The sequence below is a fragment of the Melospiza georgiana genome, chromosome 20 (genome assembly GCF_028018845.1).
Source record: "Melospiza georgiana isolate bMelGeo1 chromosome 20, bMelGeo1.pri, whole genome shotgun sequence".
Taxonomy (NCBI): domain Eukaryota; kingdom Metazoa; phylum Chordata; class Aves; order Passeriformes; family Passerellidae; genus Melospiza; species Melospiza georgiana.
The window spans coordinates 9,912,187-9,931,114 of record NC_080449.1 but is presented as its reverse complement, the minus strand read 5'-3'; positions in this window follow the sequence as shown (position 1 = coordinate 9,931,114).

Genomic DNA, 18,928 nt, shown 5'->3' with positions numbered 1-18,928 from the left:
GCTCCTCCTGCCAACATCTTGCAGGGCTTCACGGGAGTTACATCATTTGGCCTCGGAGGAGCAGCTAAGTGGAAACACATTTGGGTTCGCTCGTGTTGCTCCGGCTCCTTTTCCCTCTCTCCCCGGATTCCCAGGGCAGAGCAGGAGGTCAGGCAGCTCTCAGTGCCCACGGAGAACAGGGACCCTTTGGGATCCCATCCCATGGGCAGTGCACTCCCCAAACCATCCCAAATCCTCCTGCAGTTGGGCCAGATCTGCTCCAGTCCTGGATGAGAGTGTGAAAAGCTGAGTATTTAACTCACCCTGGCTCATCCCTTCTGCTTCCTTAGGTTTTCCCTCACATTTCTCCTGGAGCTGTGTCCTTCCCCTCCCAGTTTGCTCCAGGCCAGCAGTGTCCCCATGGCCGGCACTCTCTGTCCTTCCCACTCCTTCTCTTTCTGCTTTGCTTTGCCCAGACATTTTTGTTGTGGGATTGAAAACGCTCCCAACACCAGCCCAGTCCTGGCATCACCAAGGGCAAATCAGATCCCAGAGCAGGAAATTTGCTTGTGGTGTAGCCTGAATTTTTTCCTGACCATGGCAGAACTGTGTAGTGACAATTGTACCTCAATGGCTTCACTTGCTCCTCAATTCATCTACCAACAAAATTCCAAGGGCGGCTGACACCCAGCCTTGCCCACCAGATCTCTGGATGTTGTGTGGTGCTGGCGCTTTTCTAACCTCAAAGGCAAGGAGGGAGAGGATGATAAAGCAAAATGAAGGTCCCAGTTGCAGGCTGGAGTGGATTTTTAATTAGTTGCAGCCTGTGGGCTGGCAGCCACTCATGCTCTACTGTGCCCAGGGAAGGGGACTTGGGGACTTTGGAACTTCCCCCCCCAGCTTTGCGTGTCACTGCAATCCCAGCTGTTCCTCTCCCTCGTGCCCCAACGAGCTGCTGAGGAAGAGCTCATTATTTATAAAAATAAAGCCAAGAAGCTGTCCCAGCAGAGGCCACCCCAGCGAGCTCCCTGCCACCCAGGCCATCAGCTCTCAGAAGGGAGCTGCTTTGGAGCAGCACACCCAGCCCCTCTCCCTGCTTCTGCCTCACACCACGACACCCACAGCAGCTTTTCCTCTGGGCTGGGGCCTCGCTGATGGGTTTGAATTAAATTCATGGTCATGGTTCATTTTTTTTTTTAATTTTTCTGTCCGTTAATGTTTAGTCATGAGGACGCAATTCCTTGTGAGAGCGCCCTGAGCGTGTCCTGCTCCTGGGAGGGTTTGTCCTGCAGGATGTGGTGCAGGGCTGCCTGCACTGACTCACGGCCCTGGCAGCCCCGGGGAGCTGCTGGGGACAGGGGATCATCCTTTCATCCTTGGGAGGAGCAGCAGAATTCCGTGAACACCCCAGGGACACATCCCACAGCACCTCGACCCAGTTCCTCCCCCCTGACAGCCTGGGGACAAGCGGAGAGATGGGGACCATCTTCCTCGTGTTGTCATTAATGGCAACGATTCTCAAGGCTCCGGCGACCCCCAGGAGCCCCCTGAGCATCCCCGGGCGCGGCTCCGCTGCTCCGGGAGCTGGGAAAAGGCGGCCGTGAGCACCATCTAGTGATGCTGGCGGCGGGCCCGGGGCTGTCCCCTCAGCGGGGACCCCAGCGGCCACAAAAACCCCGCAGGAACCGGGCAGGGCAGGGCTGGGCTGGGCTGGGTACCAATGATGGCATCCAGGTCCTGTGATGGGTTGGGTACCGCTCTGCTGGGTGCTGTGCCTGGCATTCCACCCCTGGTACCAGTCTGGGTGCTGTGCCTGGCATTCCGCCCCCAGGGAGGGATGGGAGGAGTGCTGGTGATGCACTGTGAAGGCTGACCTAGAAGAGAGGCTAGACAGAGCTAAAGAATAAAGTGGGGATTTATTAATAGGCCTCAATGAATCCACCTTGGGCAGGACAAAAAAATGGTCACAAAATGCACAACTGGTCATGAGGTCTCTCACTTTTATCAGTTCTGCTCCATTTGCACCTTGCAGTTCATTGTCCAATTCCAGCTTTAGCCCAGGCAGTCCCATCCTTATTATTTTTTCTCCTCAGCCCACATTGTTTGTGCTCTTGGGCTGAGATTTGGATCATTTGTCCTTGGTGCCCAGCTGGAGCAGGAATTGTTTTGTCTCCCTGCTCTGTGCACAGAGCTCACCATGCCCTCATATGAAGCCTAGACTTATACACTAAAGCAGCACAGAATCTGAAAAATATAAGAACTAAACCCTGAGGCATCCCTAGCAGCAGGGAAATGAGGGAATCCTATCCCTGGGTAGATCCTGAGTGGTCCAAGCCCTCCAGATCAGCTCCAGCACTGCAGCTCTTCATCCATCCCTTCCCACTCCTCACACCAACCATTCCCTGAGTTCATCCAGGGCTTCCAGCACCCTTTTTGCAGCAGAGGATGGGGAACTCTGCAGGGTGCTGGAAATCCCTGCCCTGGAAGCACAGAGGGGGCAGATGGCAGCAAGGTCCTGCCGGGGCCTGTCAGGGGACACAATGGCATTTCCTAGGAAGGGCCTTGGCGTCACAGGTACTTTTCTTAATGATCCATTTTCCACCATTATTTGAATGTACAGAAATCTCAGGGTTTCTTTAAACAGTATTCATTTTAATCTTGTGAAAGTATGAGCTAAGAGAGTGGCAGGGTTCAAACACTGGAAAAGCCAAGTCTGAGTTGTGCAGCAAATCTTGAATTTTAGGGATGAGTGGGAAAAGCACAAATCCACTCCATGAAAATTTTCAAGGTACTGAGGGAAAATGTGGCCTGTTACACATTGAGAGTAGAATGTTTAGAAGTCAGGGGTTTGCCCAAACCCTGCCTGGGACAGGGATTTCTGATCCTGGGGCTTCTCCAGGCCCAGTTTTGTAGATCCACATTTTGAGCAATGCAGAGACACCACAACCCTGCTTTTCTCCCTCATGAGGAGCAGGGTTGTTGATTTATTTTGTTTTAAAGTCACGTCTTTAAAGATAAACCTCCTGCTTGCTGCTACCAGCCTGGAATCAGAAATGATACATTTCTCTAACAAAGCCTCGCTTGACGGGCTCTGAACTAACACAAAATATTCACCACGTTCCTGGGTTTCTTCCCCAGTTTCAGCTGAGGACATGCCACACACCTTGTCCCACACACTACAGCATACCAGGCAATCTGTAGATGGTGGCTATGGCATGGATCAGTGGAGTTAAAATAACAGGAAGCATTTGGGAAGGGATTTCCAGCCTCACTCTTCAGGGTTTAGGTGGATCTGTTGCTCCTAAAGACAGGGATGAGACTCAATAGGGGCAGGAACACAGAGCAGCAGGATCTGGCTGCTGCCAGAGACCCAGAGGGGCTTAAGGTCTCATTTAACCTGGGTTTCCTGTGTCACAGTGTTGAACACCAGCCCGTTTTAAGGGTGCATCTGATGCTTTCAGATGATGAGAGGTGAGGGCTTTGAAAGGACAGCTGCCCAATCCAGGGATTTCCACTTCCCAGGTGCTTTGGGGGCTGAGGAATGGCTCTGTTCAAGCCTGTGAAGGTGAAGGAAATGCCCCAGGGAGGCTCCCAGAGCTGCCAACTCCCCAAATCCTGAGCTGTGCTGTCAGCCCAGCTCCATCTCTCCCTTTAGGGGTTTCTGCGTCCCAGGTGCTCTGGGGACAGTAGGGCTGGGGAATAGCTCTGTTCAAGCCTGTGAAGGTGAAGGGAATGCCCAGGGAGGCTCCCAGAGCTGCCACTCCCCAAATCTGGAGCTGTGCTCCCTGTCAGCCCAGCTCCATCTCTCCCATTTTTTAAGGAATACACAGCCTGTTCCCAGACTGGGCTGAGGACCAGCTTTCCCTGCATCCAGAGGCCCCCCTGGCCCTTTCCTAGGTGAGCTCAGCAAGCACAAATGTCCTCCCTAAACAACAGCAGAGAGGAGACAGCTGGATGTGAGCACGCCGTCCTGCTGCAGGCTCCCTTTCCAGTGAGTCATAAAAGTTCCTTGGCAGCTGCCTCTGTGTGTCTCTAACTGGGATCAGGTTAGGGGCAGAGTGGAGAGCTGAGGATGGAAAATATGTGTTGAATTTACTCCTCTGTCCCACTGCTGATCCCAGGGCTTGGGAAGGCTCCTGCTGGAGCCCTCTGCCACACGCCAGCTCTGCCCTGAGCTCTCTGGGCTTGTTGTGCCTCCATCCTCTCCTATGTGTCCTCCTGCATTCCCACCTGGATTGCAAGGCAGGCACTCAGCACAACTCACATTGTCCAGGCCACAAAAAAACCGGAGGAATGAAACTTTTCCATCTTTTTTTTGGTCTGAGCAGCAACAATAAGCAAAAATCCCCATTCTCTGCCTGCAGCACCTTCCTGTCCCTCTCTTAGGAGCCCTGACTGGTGCAAAGTGCGGTAACACCTCCAGATCTGTGCCAGCCTGGCTGGGTGTTGGAGCAGGGGATGCTCCCACTGTCTCCTGACACTCACCTGCTCTGTGGTTATGGAAATGGGAGCTGGATGTGCACGTCCCAGTGGGAAACAGCCAGGGGGAAACGCTCCCAGTCCTCTCCAGGCTTTGTTTCACCTGGAGGAAGCACTGACGGAGGCACAGCTGGGATGTGGCTCCAGCCCAGCAGTCTCAGTGCTCACCCCAAACACCCGCAGTGAGGATCAGCACAAAGCCCTTGGAAAGAGATTCCCAGGAAATGGATTTACTGAAATCCTGGAGGAAATGGAGCTCCTGGCACGGAGCAGAGCTGTGTTTTCCATAGATGGGTGGGAGGAAGAAAAGCCCCTCTAAGGAGCCTCTGCTCTCGAGGCAGAAAGCTGCACCCTGCTTTGAGCAGAGCCTGCAATAAGGAGGGGAAATCTCCCAAAACCATCAGGAGAAGCTGCCAGATCCCCTCTGCAGCCCTTCCCTTGTCACGGATCCGAGCCCTCAGCCCCAGCAGCAGCTGTCAGGCCCTACTGGCCGTGTTTGCCTCCCGTCCCACTCCCAGAAATGATAAAAGCAACTTGGGGAGCCCCCCTCAGCACCCAGAGCCGCCAGGCAGATCCTCCCCAGGCCTGCAGCCAACAGAGCTGCTGCTTCTCCTGTTCTCAGCCGTTCCTCTGCCTGAAGTGGACACTGAGAGAGGAAAAAGTGAGAAATGAGCACGGAGTGCTGGGCCTGCAGATGTGTGGGGCCTTCCTGCCAAAATCCCTGCTCGCTCCTTCCCCTCCATCCCAGCTTGAGGAAACCTTCCAGGGGCTCCTCGGGGTGTGAGGTCACATTTTCTGCTTTTTCTGCTGCAAATGGGGACGTGGCCAAGGCCAGGTTGGACAGGGCTTGGAGCAAGCTGGGATCATGGATCATCCCTGCCCATGGAATAGGATGAGTTTAAGATCCCTCCCAGTCCAAACCAGTCTGGGATTCTGTGCTGTGCCCACATAAATCCCATTTCTTGCGGCCAAGACCACAGAAGGAGCAGGAAAGGAATAGGAAAGGCTGATCCCAGCAGGGAGGGTCCCTGTGGATGCTCCCTCTGGGGGATGTTTGCAGAGCTGATCCCACGCCTGCAGCCTCAACTCTCGAGTGTTATTTTTAAGCATCCTCCTCCTGGGGTGTGAAGAGATCACCAAAAGAACTCTGCCCTCACTCAGCTCACACTTTTCACCAAGAAAATAAGTTTGGCTCCCCACCAAAAAGCTGCAAAATTTAAAAAAAAAACCCAAAACCTCATCCTTTAAAGTAGAATTTTTCGCTGATTTTTGGCATTCAGATGAAAGCTTCAAATCGAAAATATCTCTGCAGAAATCCTGAAGTGGTTATTTTGACAGAAAAGTTGGCACTGCTAAAATGCTAAAATTTCACATGGAAAAAAATAAAATATTGAAGAGCCACCCCAGCAGTGCTGAGGCTCACAGGGCTCAATCAGCTCAGGGTTTCTTTGGAATGAGAGATTTTCCCTTTCCAAGAACAAGGACTGAAACAAAAGCAGGGAGGAGCTGTGGTTCCCTAATTTTAGGACACTTTCTCTGTGGGAACTCACTGCTGGGGTGGGATGTTGAGTAATGGGGACCACTGGGTTGATTTCTGATTTTCTCAGCAATTTTTTGAGCCCCAAATTCCTAAAATTACCTTTCCTACCCCTAAATTACCTTTCCTACCCCAAAACAACCCAAAGATGAGCCAGCCCTGCCACACTCAGCACCACACTCTGTCGGGAGCCACAAGAGGGCATTAGATTTGTATTTTTTCCCTATCCAAAGAAATCCAAGATATTTCCTCCATCCTACTCCATTTCCCAGTGCCCAAGTAGGACTGTGGCGATATTTAGTGAATCCTAAAGCCTTAATAGGGCAGCTTGGCTTCCTTTTCATTCCTGCAATTTGGCTTTTTGTTGCCTCTGTGGGAAAAGAGGAAAGGCAGGGAGTGGGAAAAGCAGAACATTTTGAAAATAATGAAAAAAATCCACAAACAAACCCAAGCCACAACATTTCCAGTGCCTGCAGGAATGGAATGGACATGAAAGAAATTGAATAAATATTAAATCAACTTTTGGAAATGGTAAAAGAAGAAGGTTCAGGGGGCTTGCAGGGATTCCTCCTGAGCCTGGATTTCATGGAGATATTTCCAACTCTGACAGCAGCTCAGACCTGCCTGGTGTCACTCCAAAGTGTCCCCTTGTCCTTACCTGAGGTCATTCCTCCAGTGAAATAACATTTATAAGATCAGGACCACATCCTGGGAGTTCCCTGCAAGTGTCAAGGGACATTTTTCAACCCTGAAGTGCCATTAGGCCTCGACCCCTTAATTAAGAAATCATTGAAAGCAGCTGAAATCATCAGGCTGCAGCTGCAAAGGGATCAGCAGAGGCCCTGGCTCTTCAAAGCTGAAGTTTTTCAGCAATATCAGCCCTGAAACAGGTGAAGAAATCAATGCAGAGCCAGGTGTGCACACAGGACCGTGCCAGGCTGGTGGTCAGAAGAGGAAGGTGCTGATCAAAATGTCCCAGATGTGCAACCACAGAGGAGGGAGAACATTTGGTCTGCAAGGACCTAAAAAAAAAATTAAATAAATAAATTTAAAAATTCAAAACTTGGAGCAATTTAAGGAAGATTTATTCCCTTTTTGTTCCGTGCTCTCCTGGGCTGCCTGACACATTTGGGATTGCAGGCAGACGTGTGAGCCAGAGAGAAACTTCCCAGGCCAGGAGGGAAATGCAGATGGAGCCAGCCCTGGCTTTGCTTTCCCAGCTCGAGCCGTGTCCCAGGGAAGTGTGGCACCAAATCCAAGGCACAGCTGGCCTGCATTTGGCTCGTGGTGGCCTCCCAGGGGGCAGACACAGCCCTGACCTGGTGTCCCCATGTCAGCCAAACCCCTCGTGGACTGGGGAAGTTCAGCATTGTCCCACTGAGCAAATCTCTTCATCCTCAGCCCCTGGAAGGTGGAATATCAGCCATGTGGGCAGGAGGAACATCAGCCCATGGAAGGAGGAGCTCAGCCCCAGGAAGGTGGAACATCAGCCCCAGGAAGGTGGAACATCAGCCTCAAGAAGGAGGAACATCAGCCCTGTGGGCAGGGGGAACATCAGTCCCAAGAAGGAGGAACATGAGCTCCAGGAAGGAGGAAAAGCAGCCCATGGAAGGTGGAACATCAACTCCTGCAAGGTGGAACATCAACTCCTGCAAGGTGGAATATCAGCTCCTAGAAGGTGGAAGATCAGCCATGTGGGCAGGAGGAACATCAGCCCATGGAAGGAGGAGCTCAGCCCAGGAAGCTGGAACATCAGCCATGTGGGCAGGAGGAGCTCAGCTCCTGGAAGGTGGAATATCAGCCCCAGTAAGGAGGAAAATCACCCTGGAAGGTGGAACATCAGCCTCAGGAAGGTGGAATGTCATCCCTATGGGCAGGAGGAACATCAGCCCTGTGGCAGGAGGAATATCAGCTCCTGGAAGGTAGAATGTCAGCCCTGTGGCAGGAGGAACATCATCCCTGTGTGCACGAGGAACCTCCCACCAGAAAGGTGGATCATGAGCCCCAGGAAGGAGGAACATCAAGCTCAGGAAGGTGGAACATCAGCCCATGGCAGGAGGAGCTCAGCCCCAGCTGTGTGCTCATGCCTGAGTGTCTGCAGGTGTCTGGGACAGGAACTGCTCCAAAGCCTCTCCAGCAGCAGCCCTGAAGCACTGGGGAAGGGCTGGAGCTCTGTCTCTCCTCTCTGGGGGATTTGATGTTCTTCCAAGCCATGCTGAGGCTGCCAGGTTCTGCAGCTCCAGGGGAAGCAGCAACAACAACAACAACTCTCATTAATCACAGGAGCCTCGGGTTCCTGCTGCCACACATCCACTTCCCCAGCTGACAGCTCCATCCCAGGAAAAACCAGAGCACTCCAGCCCAGGAATAGCTCCCACAGCAAAAATACCTCCCACAACACACCCACCACAGCCAGGCCTGCATGGGGCTGAGGGAACTCACCCAGCATGGAAAATACCCTCCAAACATCCCAGCAGAGAGGGACATCCTTGCCCAGCTCTCAGGTTTTGGTTGTTAATTCCTGAGATGTGCAGGATGTCTCTGTTTCTGAAGAACGAGTCTGGACTCTTCACTTTTTGGTCTTGAGGTTGTTTATTAATTCTTATCTATAAAATTTTCTTTCTGCCCAGCTGAGATCTGCCCAGCAGGGCAGCCACAGGCACTCTTTGTGTTGTCCTTTTATACTACAAACTACCTATATCATATTTACACTTCATTCCCAATACCTATCACCTGTGTTAGACAGTGCACTTCTACTCTAAACCAATCCTGCAGGAAATGGAGAACAAGAAGAAGAAGAAGAAAGGCTGGACATGCCCAGATTCCTCCATCTTGTCCCCATACCAAAAATCCTAAAATCTACATTTTCATCCTGTGATCATTTTGTTATTACACTATTCAAAGCTGTGTGACTTTCATGTCCTCATACAAAGCTGGTAACTTGTTCCAGGGGTCAAAATCAAATCCCCAGGTGCTCTGGGCTGTGTGCCAGGGTCTCTGAGCCCCCCAATGGGTGTTCCTTGGCAACTCTGGACACCCAGAGGGATGCACTGAGTTCTGACACCCAGCATCTTCCCCTGATCCTTTCCTTTCCCAAATCCACCCTCAGCCCTTAAAACACATCAAGCACAGCACCCCTGGTGTGTTCTGTTCTCCTCTCCTCACTAATATGATTTATTCTGCAGGCCAGATAATAAGGCTGTTAATTCTTTGGCTCCTGCTGTGACCAGTTTAATGGAACATGACAAGAAAACAGCGTTTCTTTCGTGGGAGTAATTATTGGCTGACTTTAAGTCTTTACCTACAGCAATAGCTGTGAGAATAGCCCCATTAAAGGCAGGTGGGGACATTAAATCCTTGGAAATTGAGAATGTTTTTTAAGCTGAAAGACAGCAGAAATGACCAGAGCTGGGACAGTCACCTTAGTGCAGATGAAATATTTTCCTGAGGGCAGAGCAGCTCCCCTGGCTGTGGCAGAGGATCCATCCTGTGCAGGAGGGCATCAAGGATATCCATTTATTCCAATTTTTCAAGGAGGAGCTTGCCTGTGGGATGCACCCACCCTGACCATTAGGGGAAAAAAAAATCTTTATGTCACAGACATCTTTTCATGAAAAATCCTTTCCTTAGGATTTTTTCCTCCTGAGAAGCTGAGAGGCCTCAGGAACAAAATGTAAACATTGATTATCTGCTGCTGTGGAATGCAACAGGTGCATCTGGGATTGGCTCATGTGGTTGTTTGTAATTAATGGCCAATCACAGTCAGCTGGCTTGGACACAGAGCCCTCCCCCCCCAGCGACAAAGCTTTGTTATCATTCTTTCTGATTCTATTCTATTCTTAGCTAGCCTTCTGATGAAACCTTTTCTTCTATTCTTTTAGTATAGTTTTAATGTGATATATATCATAACATAATAAATCAAGCCTTCTGAAACATGGAGTCAGATCTACGTCTCTTCCCTCATCCTAAGGGTTGTGAACACCGTCACATCTTTAATGGAAAAATAAATGGGGAGAGAAGGGGGAAAGACAATTAGGATGGAGGAGGTGTGTCGCCATATTTTCTAAAAAATTCCCTTTGCCAGGATTTTTCTCCTGAGAAGCTGAGAAGCCTCAGAAGAAAAGAAAAACAATGGTTATCTGCTGCTGTGGAATGCAACAGGTGCATCTTTGATTGGTGTGTGTTGGTTGTTTTTAATTAATGGTCAATCACAGTCAGCTGGCTCAGACTCTCTGAGAGTCACAAGATTTTATTATCGTTCCTTTCTATTCCTTGCTAACCTTCTGATGAAATTGTTTCTTCTATTCTTTTACTATAATTATAATATATCATTTTCTGTATAGTTACAATATATCACTTTCTTTTAACATAATATAAATCATAAAATAAGAAATCAGCCTTCTGAAACACGGAGTCAAGATTCTCATCCCTTCCTTCACCCTGGGACCCTGTGAACACCCCACAGAGGTGTGAGAGCTTCAGGCAGACACAGCCCTGACCTCAAGGCTGCCTCAGACATGATTTCCCTCTGCTTTCCCTGCAGGACAGAGCTGGAAACTCCTCCTCAGGCAGGCTGAGTGGATGCAGCGTGCTGTCACATCCCCCTGGTTTATTGTGGTGGGCTTGCTCCCATTGCTAGGAGACGCCGTGTTGCTGTTGGCACCAGGGATGGATGGATGCTGGCTCTGCTGGAGCCCACATGTGCAGGGGAGGTGACTCATGAGAGCCGGAGCCTGACTGTCAGGCTGCCTCGAAAATGCTGCAGGAGAACATTCCCTTCTGCTGACACACAGCCATGGCAGCTCCTGACAGACAGCCCGGAGCCCCACGGGGACCTGGGCACCTGCAGGGCTCCCACGTCCGTGGGGAAGAGCCCTGGAGGGGCTGTCCCATCCCTGGGAGTGCTCAGAGCCACCCTGGATGGGATTTTGAGCAACCTGGTCCAGTGGAAGGTGTCCCTGCCCATTAGAACAAGATCTTTAAGGTCACTTCCAACCTAAATCCTCCAGAGCTGCAAGATTTCATCACGGCCCCTTTCCAGTGCTCAAAAAAACCAGGGGATTTCCCTTTTTCCCTGGGGATCTTGCACTAAATATTGCCTGAACATCCCAGGACCAGCTGCTCTGGGTGCCCAGGCTGAACACAGGTTTTGCCATCGTTGTTGGTTTTTTGGATTACATCCCATTGTTGGTCGCCTCCCCCAGCTCTTGGCACCCAAAATTGTGAGGTCCAAGCCCTTGCATGGGTGGAAAAAGCCACCCCTAAGGAGCCACGTCCCCATTGTCCCCAAGGACAGGGGCCAGGGCCAGCCCAGGGCTGGGCTGCAGCTCTGCAAGCGTGGAGGAGTTCAGGAGTTCAGCCCTGGCTGTGAAACTGCTCCAAGCTGCAGAATCAGCCTGGAAAAGCCACGTCCCAACCCTTGGCTGCTCTTGAAAGCCAAAATCCCAAGAGCAGATAAAAACCTCAGATCCAGCCTCTCTCCAGGAGGGTTTGCACTGAATTCAGCTCCGAGCTGACACCCAGCACCCCACAGCTCCCACCTCCTCTGTTTCAGTGAGGTTTTGTTCCAAAAATCAAAGAGCTGCAGGGATATTTGCTATCACACACTGACCTGAAGCCCAGGACTTTGTATCCCACTCCCCTCCTTTGCTCCCCAGTTTTCCACAGCTCCTGGAGGCACAGAGCAGCTGCACAGGTCACTGTAGGTGCACAACACCCTCTGTTGTGCCTTACCTCTTGTCCCTGTCCTTAAAAAGCCCTGGAATGTCCCTAATCAGCCCCTCATGTGCCAGCTGGGTCCCTGGAGAGCAGGAAATCTGGCCTTCCAGCTTGCACAGATGTCCTGAAAGGAGGAAGGAAAAACTGTTCCTCAAAAGTGGCCCTTGGTGGGACAGCAATCCCAGTTTGCCCTGGTTTGTGGGGTGCCTCACTGGGGGTGCTCTGACACGGCTCCTGGGGGTGCTGGATGATGTCTGGCTGCATTTTGGGGTGCAGTTCCCTCTGCTCTGGGGGTGTGGGACCTGCTCTGGTCCCTGGAGTTCTTTCCAGGTCCATTCCCTGTCAGGTCAATCCCTTCCACAACCCAGAATTTTGAGACTTCCTCATTAGGATCAAGAAGAGAGTTGGTTTGTCTGTAAGACTGGTGTCTTTTTTTGGTTTAGGTTTTTTCCTCCAACTCTTGGTTTGAGGGATGCAGACACTCATCAGGCAGACTCTGGGGCTGGTGTGGGCAGAGGCTCCAAAGTCAGGCTGGGATCTTTGGGATGGGATGGGATGGGATGGGATGGGATGGGATGGGATGGGATGGGATGGGATGGGATGGGATGCTCTGCCTGTGCTGTCCACCCTGGAATGGTGTGGGATCCCTCTGTGGGCTCAGGTGCTGCACCCTGTGTGGTGGTAATCACAGGAGTCCCAGGACGAGGGGAGAGATGAGAATCTTGACTCCATGTTTCCGAAGGCTGATTGATTATTTTATTATATCTATTATATTAAAAGAAAATGATATATTAAAACTACACTAAAAGAATATCTGTTCTTTCGTGACAAAGAGCACAAGGGTTACAAACACCCTGGTCCCTGGGGTTCTTTCCAGGTCATGCTGAGCAGCTCAGAAGTGAAAAAGAGCACAAGGGTTACAGCCACCCCCTCCCTGATTCCCTCACTCTGCCGTGTTCAGGCCATCCCTAAATTCCTGCAAACCCATTCTCGAGGCTGCCCCTCGCCTGCAGAGCCGCCAAACCTCCTCCCAAACCTCTCTGCCAAAGCTGGCTGAGGCCCAGAGGCCCCAGGGGAAGAGTTTGGAAGAAGTTCCAGGCAGAAATGCAGCTGGAGGAAAGCGGGAGCATCCCCAGAGCGCCCTGGCAGTGCCAGCAGAGCCAGCAGTGATGCCACACGGCCTGCCCTGCTCTGGAGCTGGGCACGGGGATGCTCACACGTGGCCTCAAGCTGCCATCTAGTGTTTTCCACATGGATCCTGCTGCCAGAGCCAGGGAAAAGCAGCCCAGAGCTGGGTTTGGCTGCAGGACCCTGAGAGCAGCAGGGCAGGAGAAGGGGCTGGCTCCCAGCACCAGGACGAGGTGATGGAATTGTCCAGATTGGATTTTAGCTCTGCTTGGGTTGGTGCCATACTCTGAGGAAACAGAGCATCCAGAGCTTTAAAGTGTTTATAAAAATCAGCAATTGAAAACCTGGCAGGATGAAGTCAGTCCAAACAAAAAAAAAACAGCCAGCTCTAATCACGGCAGGGGGAGCTGGGATGGTGTCACATAAACAGGGAAGGGGTGGCCACAGGGCTTGTTGGGAGTCAGATGGAGCTGCCAAAGACAGCAATAAGGTTATTTCTTTTGTTTAGAAAAGAAAATTATTTTCTTTGAGGAAGAAATTTGAGAATTCCGAATTTGAGAATTCCAAATCTGAGCATTGCTTTTTGAATCTGAGAATTTTCAAGTTGTCAAGTCTGAAAATTTTGAGAATTTTAAAATTCAAATTCAAAAGAAGGAATTTGAAATCCAATTCAATTTGTATTTCAATTTTTTAATTCCTTTGAGAATGCCAGGGTTTGGCCCCAGTGACATCTCAGGGTGCATCCCCACGTCCTGCTGGAGCTGCCCTGGGCTGGGAGCAGGGACGGGAGGCACTGGGCAGAGGGGGCACCCCCAGCACAGGGGTGGCACCAAATGCTCTGTGGACAAGCTGTGCCCACCTTCAGCCCCACCTGGGCTTCACCAGCCTAAGGAGCCCCAAGCCACAGCAGCTTTGGTTTGCCTTGCCCATCTCTGAGCTTCCTTTTGATAAATTAAATTCCCTCTCCAAACAGAGATGAGTTTGACATCAGGTGCTGAATTTCTGGGCCCCTTTGGAGCTGCAGAGTGCTCAGCAGCCACAGTGGTTTATTTGTTTTGCACACCAGGCACTGAAATCCAAGCCCTTCCCACCCGACAGAAGCTCCATTCATTCCCTGTCCATTCCCTGTCAGCTCAATCCCTTCCACAACCCAGAATTTTGAGACTTCCTCATTAAGATCAAGAAGAGGGAGTTGATTGGACTTTTTTGGGTGTCTTTTTTGGGTTTAGGTTTTTTCCCCCAGCTCTTGGTTTGAGGAATGCAGCCACTCATCAGGCACACCCTGGGGTTGGTGTGGGCAGAGGCTCCAAAGTTAGGCTGGGATCTCTGGGATGGGATGGGATGGGATGGGATGGGATCTTTGGGATGGGATCTTTGGGATGGGATGGGATGGGATGGGATCTTTGGGATGGGATGGGATGGGATGGGATCTTTGGGATGGGATCTTTGGGATGGGATGGGATGGGATCTTTGGGATGGGATGGGATGGGATCTTTGGGATGGGATCTTTGGGATGGGATGGGATGGGATGGGGTGGGATGGGATGGGATGGGATGGGATGGGATGGGATGGGATGGGATGGGATGGGATGGGATGGGATGGGATGGGATGGGATGCTCTGCCTGTGCTGTCCACCCTGGAACGGTGTGGGATCCCTCTGTGGGCTCAGATGCTGCACCCTGTGTGGTGGTGATCACAGGGGTCCCAGGATGAGGGGAGAGATGAGAATTTTGAATCCTTGTTTCAGAAGACTGATAGATTATTTTATATTTTATATTTATTTTCAGAAGACTGATATATTATTTTATATTTTTATATATATATATATATATATATATATAATATATATATAATATTAAAAGAAAATAGATATATATTTATGAAAATATAAATTACATATATAAAATAAAAATAAAAATAAAAATAAAAATAAATTTTAAATAAAAATAAAGGTAAAGATAAAGATTAAAATAAAATAAAAATAAAAATAATTAAAACTAAAAATATAAATTATATATAAAATAAAAATAAAAAATAAAAATAAAAAAATTAAATTTAAAAAATAAAAATAAATTTAAAATAAAAGTGGGACTGGCTTAAATTAAATGGCTCATCTCACTCTGACAAACTCAACTGCAAGAACCATGTGAGTTCAGCAAAAAAAAAAAAAAAAAAAAAAAAAAGCTGCTCCCTGCACAACACCAACACAAACAACCCCCGGAGCAGATGGGAGCAGCTGTCTGGGAAAATTGGTACTAATTGGTGCTTTGCAGGAGAATTCACAGCTCCTGGAGCAGGGAGAGCTCCCAGGAAGGAGGGGAACAGCTCTGGTTTGGGTTTGGGAAGGAAAAGAGTCTGAGGGGGATGAGTTGAACCCTAAAAGTGGCAATGCCCAGGCACAAGGAGGCAGAAGAGCCTGGGGTGACCCAACGGTGCCATCACCACCCAGGTGCCCCTTGGTGGGAAGGTTTGACCAATTTGATCCCAGTGACACCTGGAACCAGGTCTGTTCTGGCAAATATTGGACAAATTTAAACCTTTCCTCTCCTGCCTTGCCCCAGCTGCGGAATGGAGACAATCCCATGGATCCCCAGGGAATGGCACAGCACAAGGATTGCAGAGTTCAAGGAGCTCTGAGCACAGGGTGGCATTGTTGGGGTGTCCCTTCCAACTCAGGATGTTCCTTGATGCTCTGACTCCGTGATTTAGCCTAGAGGAGCCCTCAGCACATGGTTTCATGTCCCAGATCATCTTTAAACTGGATTAAAATGTATTTCCGAAGTTTGGGACACAGCAATCCCATTTCCCCATGGATTCACAGCAGTGCCAGTTTCCCCATGGATTCACCACTTCCCAAACTGCCCAGACTGCCCAGTTTAAGGCAGACAGGTTAACTGGAAGCTGCCTGAGCACAGCAATTCTCATTGTAGCTAAACTGGGATCGACATCTCCTGCTCACCCCATTCACCAGCTTCCAAAAATTCATGGGCTCTGCTGAGTGTGAGCAAGAGGAGCCCAGCCTGGGCTGTGTCTGAGCAGGGAGAAATCCATTCCCAGCACTGTCCAGGAGGATTTGGGGGCTCGTGGCAGGCTCTGCTCCTCCTGCAAACCCCCCTGGCAGCTGCAGGGAGCCTGTGCCCAAACCTGCCCTTCCCAAACCTTCATTCAGCTCTCAGCACCCACGGATCTCTGCCCAGTTTGTGCCATTGTCCCCCGGACTCCGTGGTGGGACAGGAGGTGACATTTCCCAGCTCCTGTCATTCCTCAGGCTGAGCCAGGAGCTGAGAGTGAAAATCCTGGAGAGGTTCAGCCTCTCCAGCAGCATTTTCATGCTCGAGTGGAGTCACTGGAGCTCAGGAGAGGGAGATATTATGGCCTAATGCAAACAGCATTGAGAAGACTGAACATAATTAAGGCCCTAACGACAAATGTTGGACTTGGGTTTAAGCTGCCAAAAAAAATCTCCTTCCTACCATCCCTGCAGAGGGATAAAACGCTGAGCAAACCTGGGGGAAAGAGAGAGAAGAGCATGCTTTTCATTTCCCAGACTGATTTATGCTCTCCAAACAGCCTCACATGCTGTCGCTGACAATTTCACGCTGAGTTGCTCCTGCTGCTCCCCTACCTACAGATGGGAAGGAGATTTGGTGTGCCTGCAAAAGGAGAGAGGGAATATTTCTCGTTGACAGCTTGTTTTCTTTGGTCAATGCACGGAAGGGTTTGAGTTCATTATTTCATGTCTAGGCTCAGTTCCCAGCCAGCAAAGGCAGAGCTGGAGATGGGGGGTGAGACAGAAACCCAAATGCTTCTCCTAAATCTGCCCCAGCAAGTGAGCAAGATGTGCCTGGGGACGTGGAAATGAGTTAATTGCTGTAATCCGAGTCCTGGAGAACGTTTTGATTGGGTTGAAAAGGGGAATTCAGGGCTTTAAAGCACTTTTGGAGCCAAAACCCCCGAGGTGCTGGGCACCCATGGGTGCTGTGCTGGGGCTGAGCCCTGAGGGAGGAGATCCAGGAGGGAGAGGATGAGGAGGAGGCACAGAAGCAGCTCTGGGATGGGGCTGAAGGGCACCTGCTGCTCCTAGGGCTGCTCAGGGAGCTCAGCCAGGCCTGGTGCAGTGCCCTCACCCTCACCTCACCTGCCCTGTGTCCATCCATGATTTGGGATTGGTTTTGGCACCAGCCAGGGAGGCTGGAGCTGTAACCTGAGCTGCAGGAGCACAGGGCATCAAGATCAGCACTGAAGGAATAACATTTCTCCATGTGGTGATCCAGAAAGCAAAGATGGGGTTTGGAGGGGGTTTGTGGGGTTGGGCACCTTCTGTTCAACACCCAGCTGGGACTCATGTGCTCAATAAAATTTCAGTGCTGTCTGTGTGACACAAAGGGTGTCTGAGTGCTCAGGGAGCTCGGCCAGGCCTGGGGCAGTGCCCTCACCCTCACCTCACCTGCCCTGTGTCCATCCAGGATTTAGGATTCGTTTTGGCTCCAGACAGGGAGGCTGGAGCTGTAACCTGAGCTGCGGCAGCACAGGGAAAGAGCCTGCATCCAGAATTGCACTGAAGGAATGACATTTCTTCATTTGGTGAGTCGGAAAGCAAAGATGGGGTTTGGAGGGGGTTTGAGGGATTGGGCACCTCCTGTTCAACACCCCCTGTTCGACACAAAACTGATAGAAACTGCTGGGACTCAGGTGCTCAATAAAATTTCAGTGCTGTCTGTGTGACACAAAGGGTGCTTGGACAGGAGAATCCCTTGCAAGGAGAAGCTGGAGAATATCTGAATTCTCATTTTCACTCCTGCCTCCCCCTGGGGGTCTGCAAATAGGAAACAAAGCCTTTCTGAGAGCAGCCTGGGCAGGGTGCTTGGGGTGTACTGTCCAAAGGCCTGACCTGCATCTCCACAGACATGTCAGGGGATGCTCTTTGCTGTCACCAATGAAAAATCGTGTAGCAGGTTCAGGACATCACTCCTGAGCAGTGTAAACAGCTTGGAAAGGTCAGGGCAGGGAGAACACACATTGCCAGGGCAGCTGGGCTGGGAGAGGCTGCGTGGATGGAATGCAGGAACGGGAGCTCACAGAGCACTGTCACCTCAGCAGGACACAGCAGGGACAGGAGCCACAGGATCTAAGAAATTTGATCCCAGTGACACCTGGAACCAGGTCTGTTCTGGCAAATATTGGACAAATTCAAACCTTTCCTCTCCTGCCTTGCCCCAGCTGCAGAATGGAGACAATCCCATGGATCCCCAGGGAATGGCACAGCACAAGGATTGCAGAGTTCAAGCAGCTCTGAGCACAGGGTGGCATTGTTGGGGTGTCCCTTCCAGCTCAGGATGTTCCTTGATGCTCTGACTCTGTGATTTAGCCTAGAGGAGCCCTTAGCACATGATTTCATGTCTCAGATCGTCTTTAAATGGGATTAAAATGTATTTCCGAAGTTTGGGACACAGCAATCCCAATTTCCCCATGGATTCACAGCAATCCCAGTTTCCCCATGGATTCACCACTTCCCAAACTGCCCAGACTGCCCAGTTTAAGGCAGACAGGTTAACTGGAAGCTGCCTGAGAACAGCAATTCTCATTGTAGCTAAACTGGGATCGACATCTCCTGCTCATCCCATTCACCAGCTTCCAAAAATTCATGGGCCCTGCTGAGTGTGAGCAAGAGGAGCCCAGCCTGGGCTGTGTCTGAGCAGGGAGAAACCCATTCCCAGCATTGTCCAGGAGGGTTTTTGTCTGAGCAGGGAGAAATCCATTCCCAGCATTGTCCAGGAGGATTTCTGTCTGAGCAGGGAGAAATCCATTCCTAGCACAGCCCAGGAGGATTTGGGGGCCTGTGGCAGACCCAGAGAGCAGCAGCACAGAGGAGGAGATCATTTGAAGGGATCCAGGAGGCATTTCTCCTCTCCCACGGGATCAGCAAGACCCAATCAAGCCCAGGGAAGCAATAAAGAAGAAATCTATCTGGACAACACCCTTCTTCTGATTCAGAATGGGAACTAAAATGCCAGAAAAGGAGCTTTTTCTCTATTTTTTTCTCTTTTTTTTTTTTGAGCAGCCAGTAGGGCCTTCATATTTTCCCAC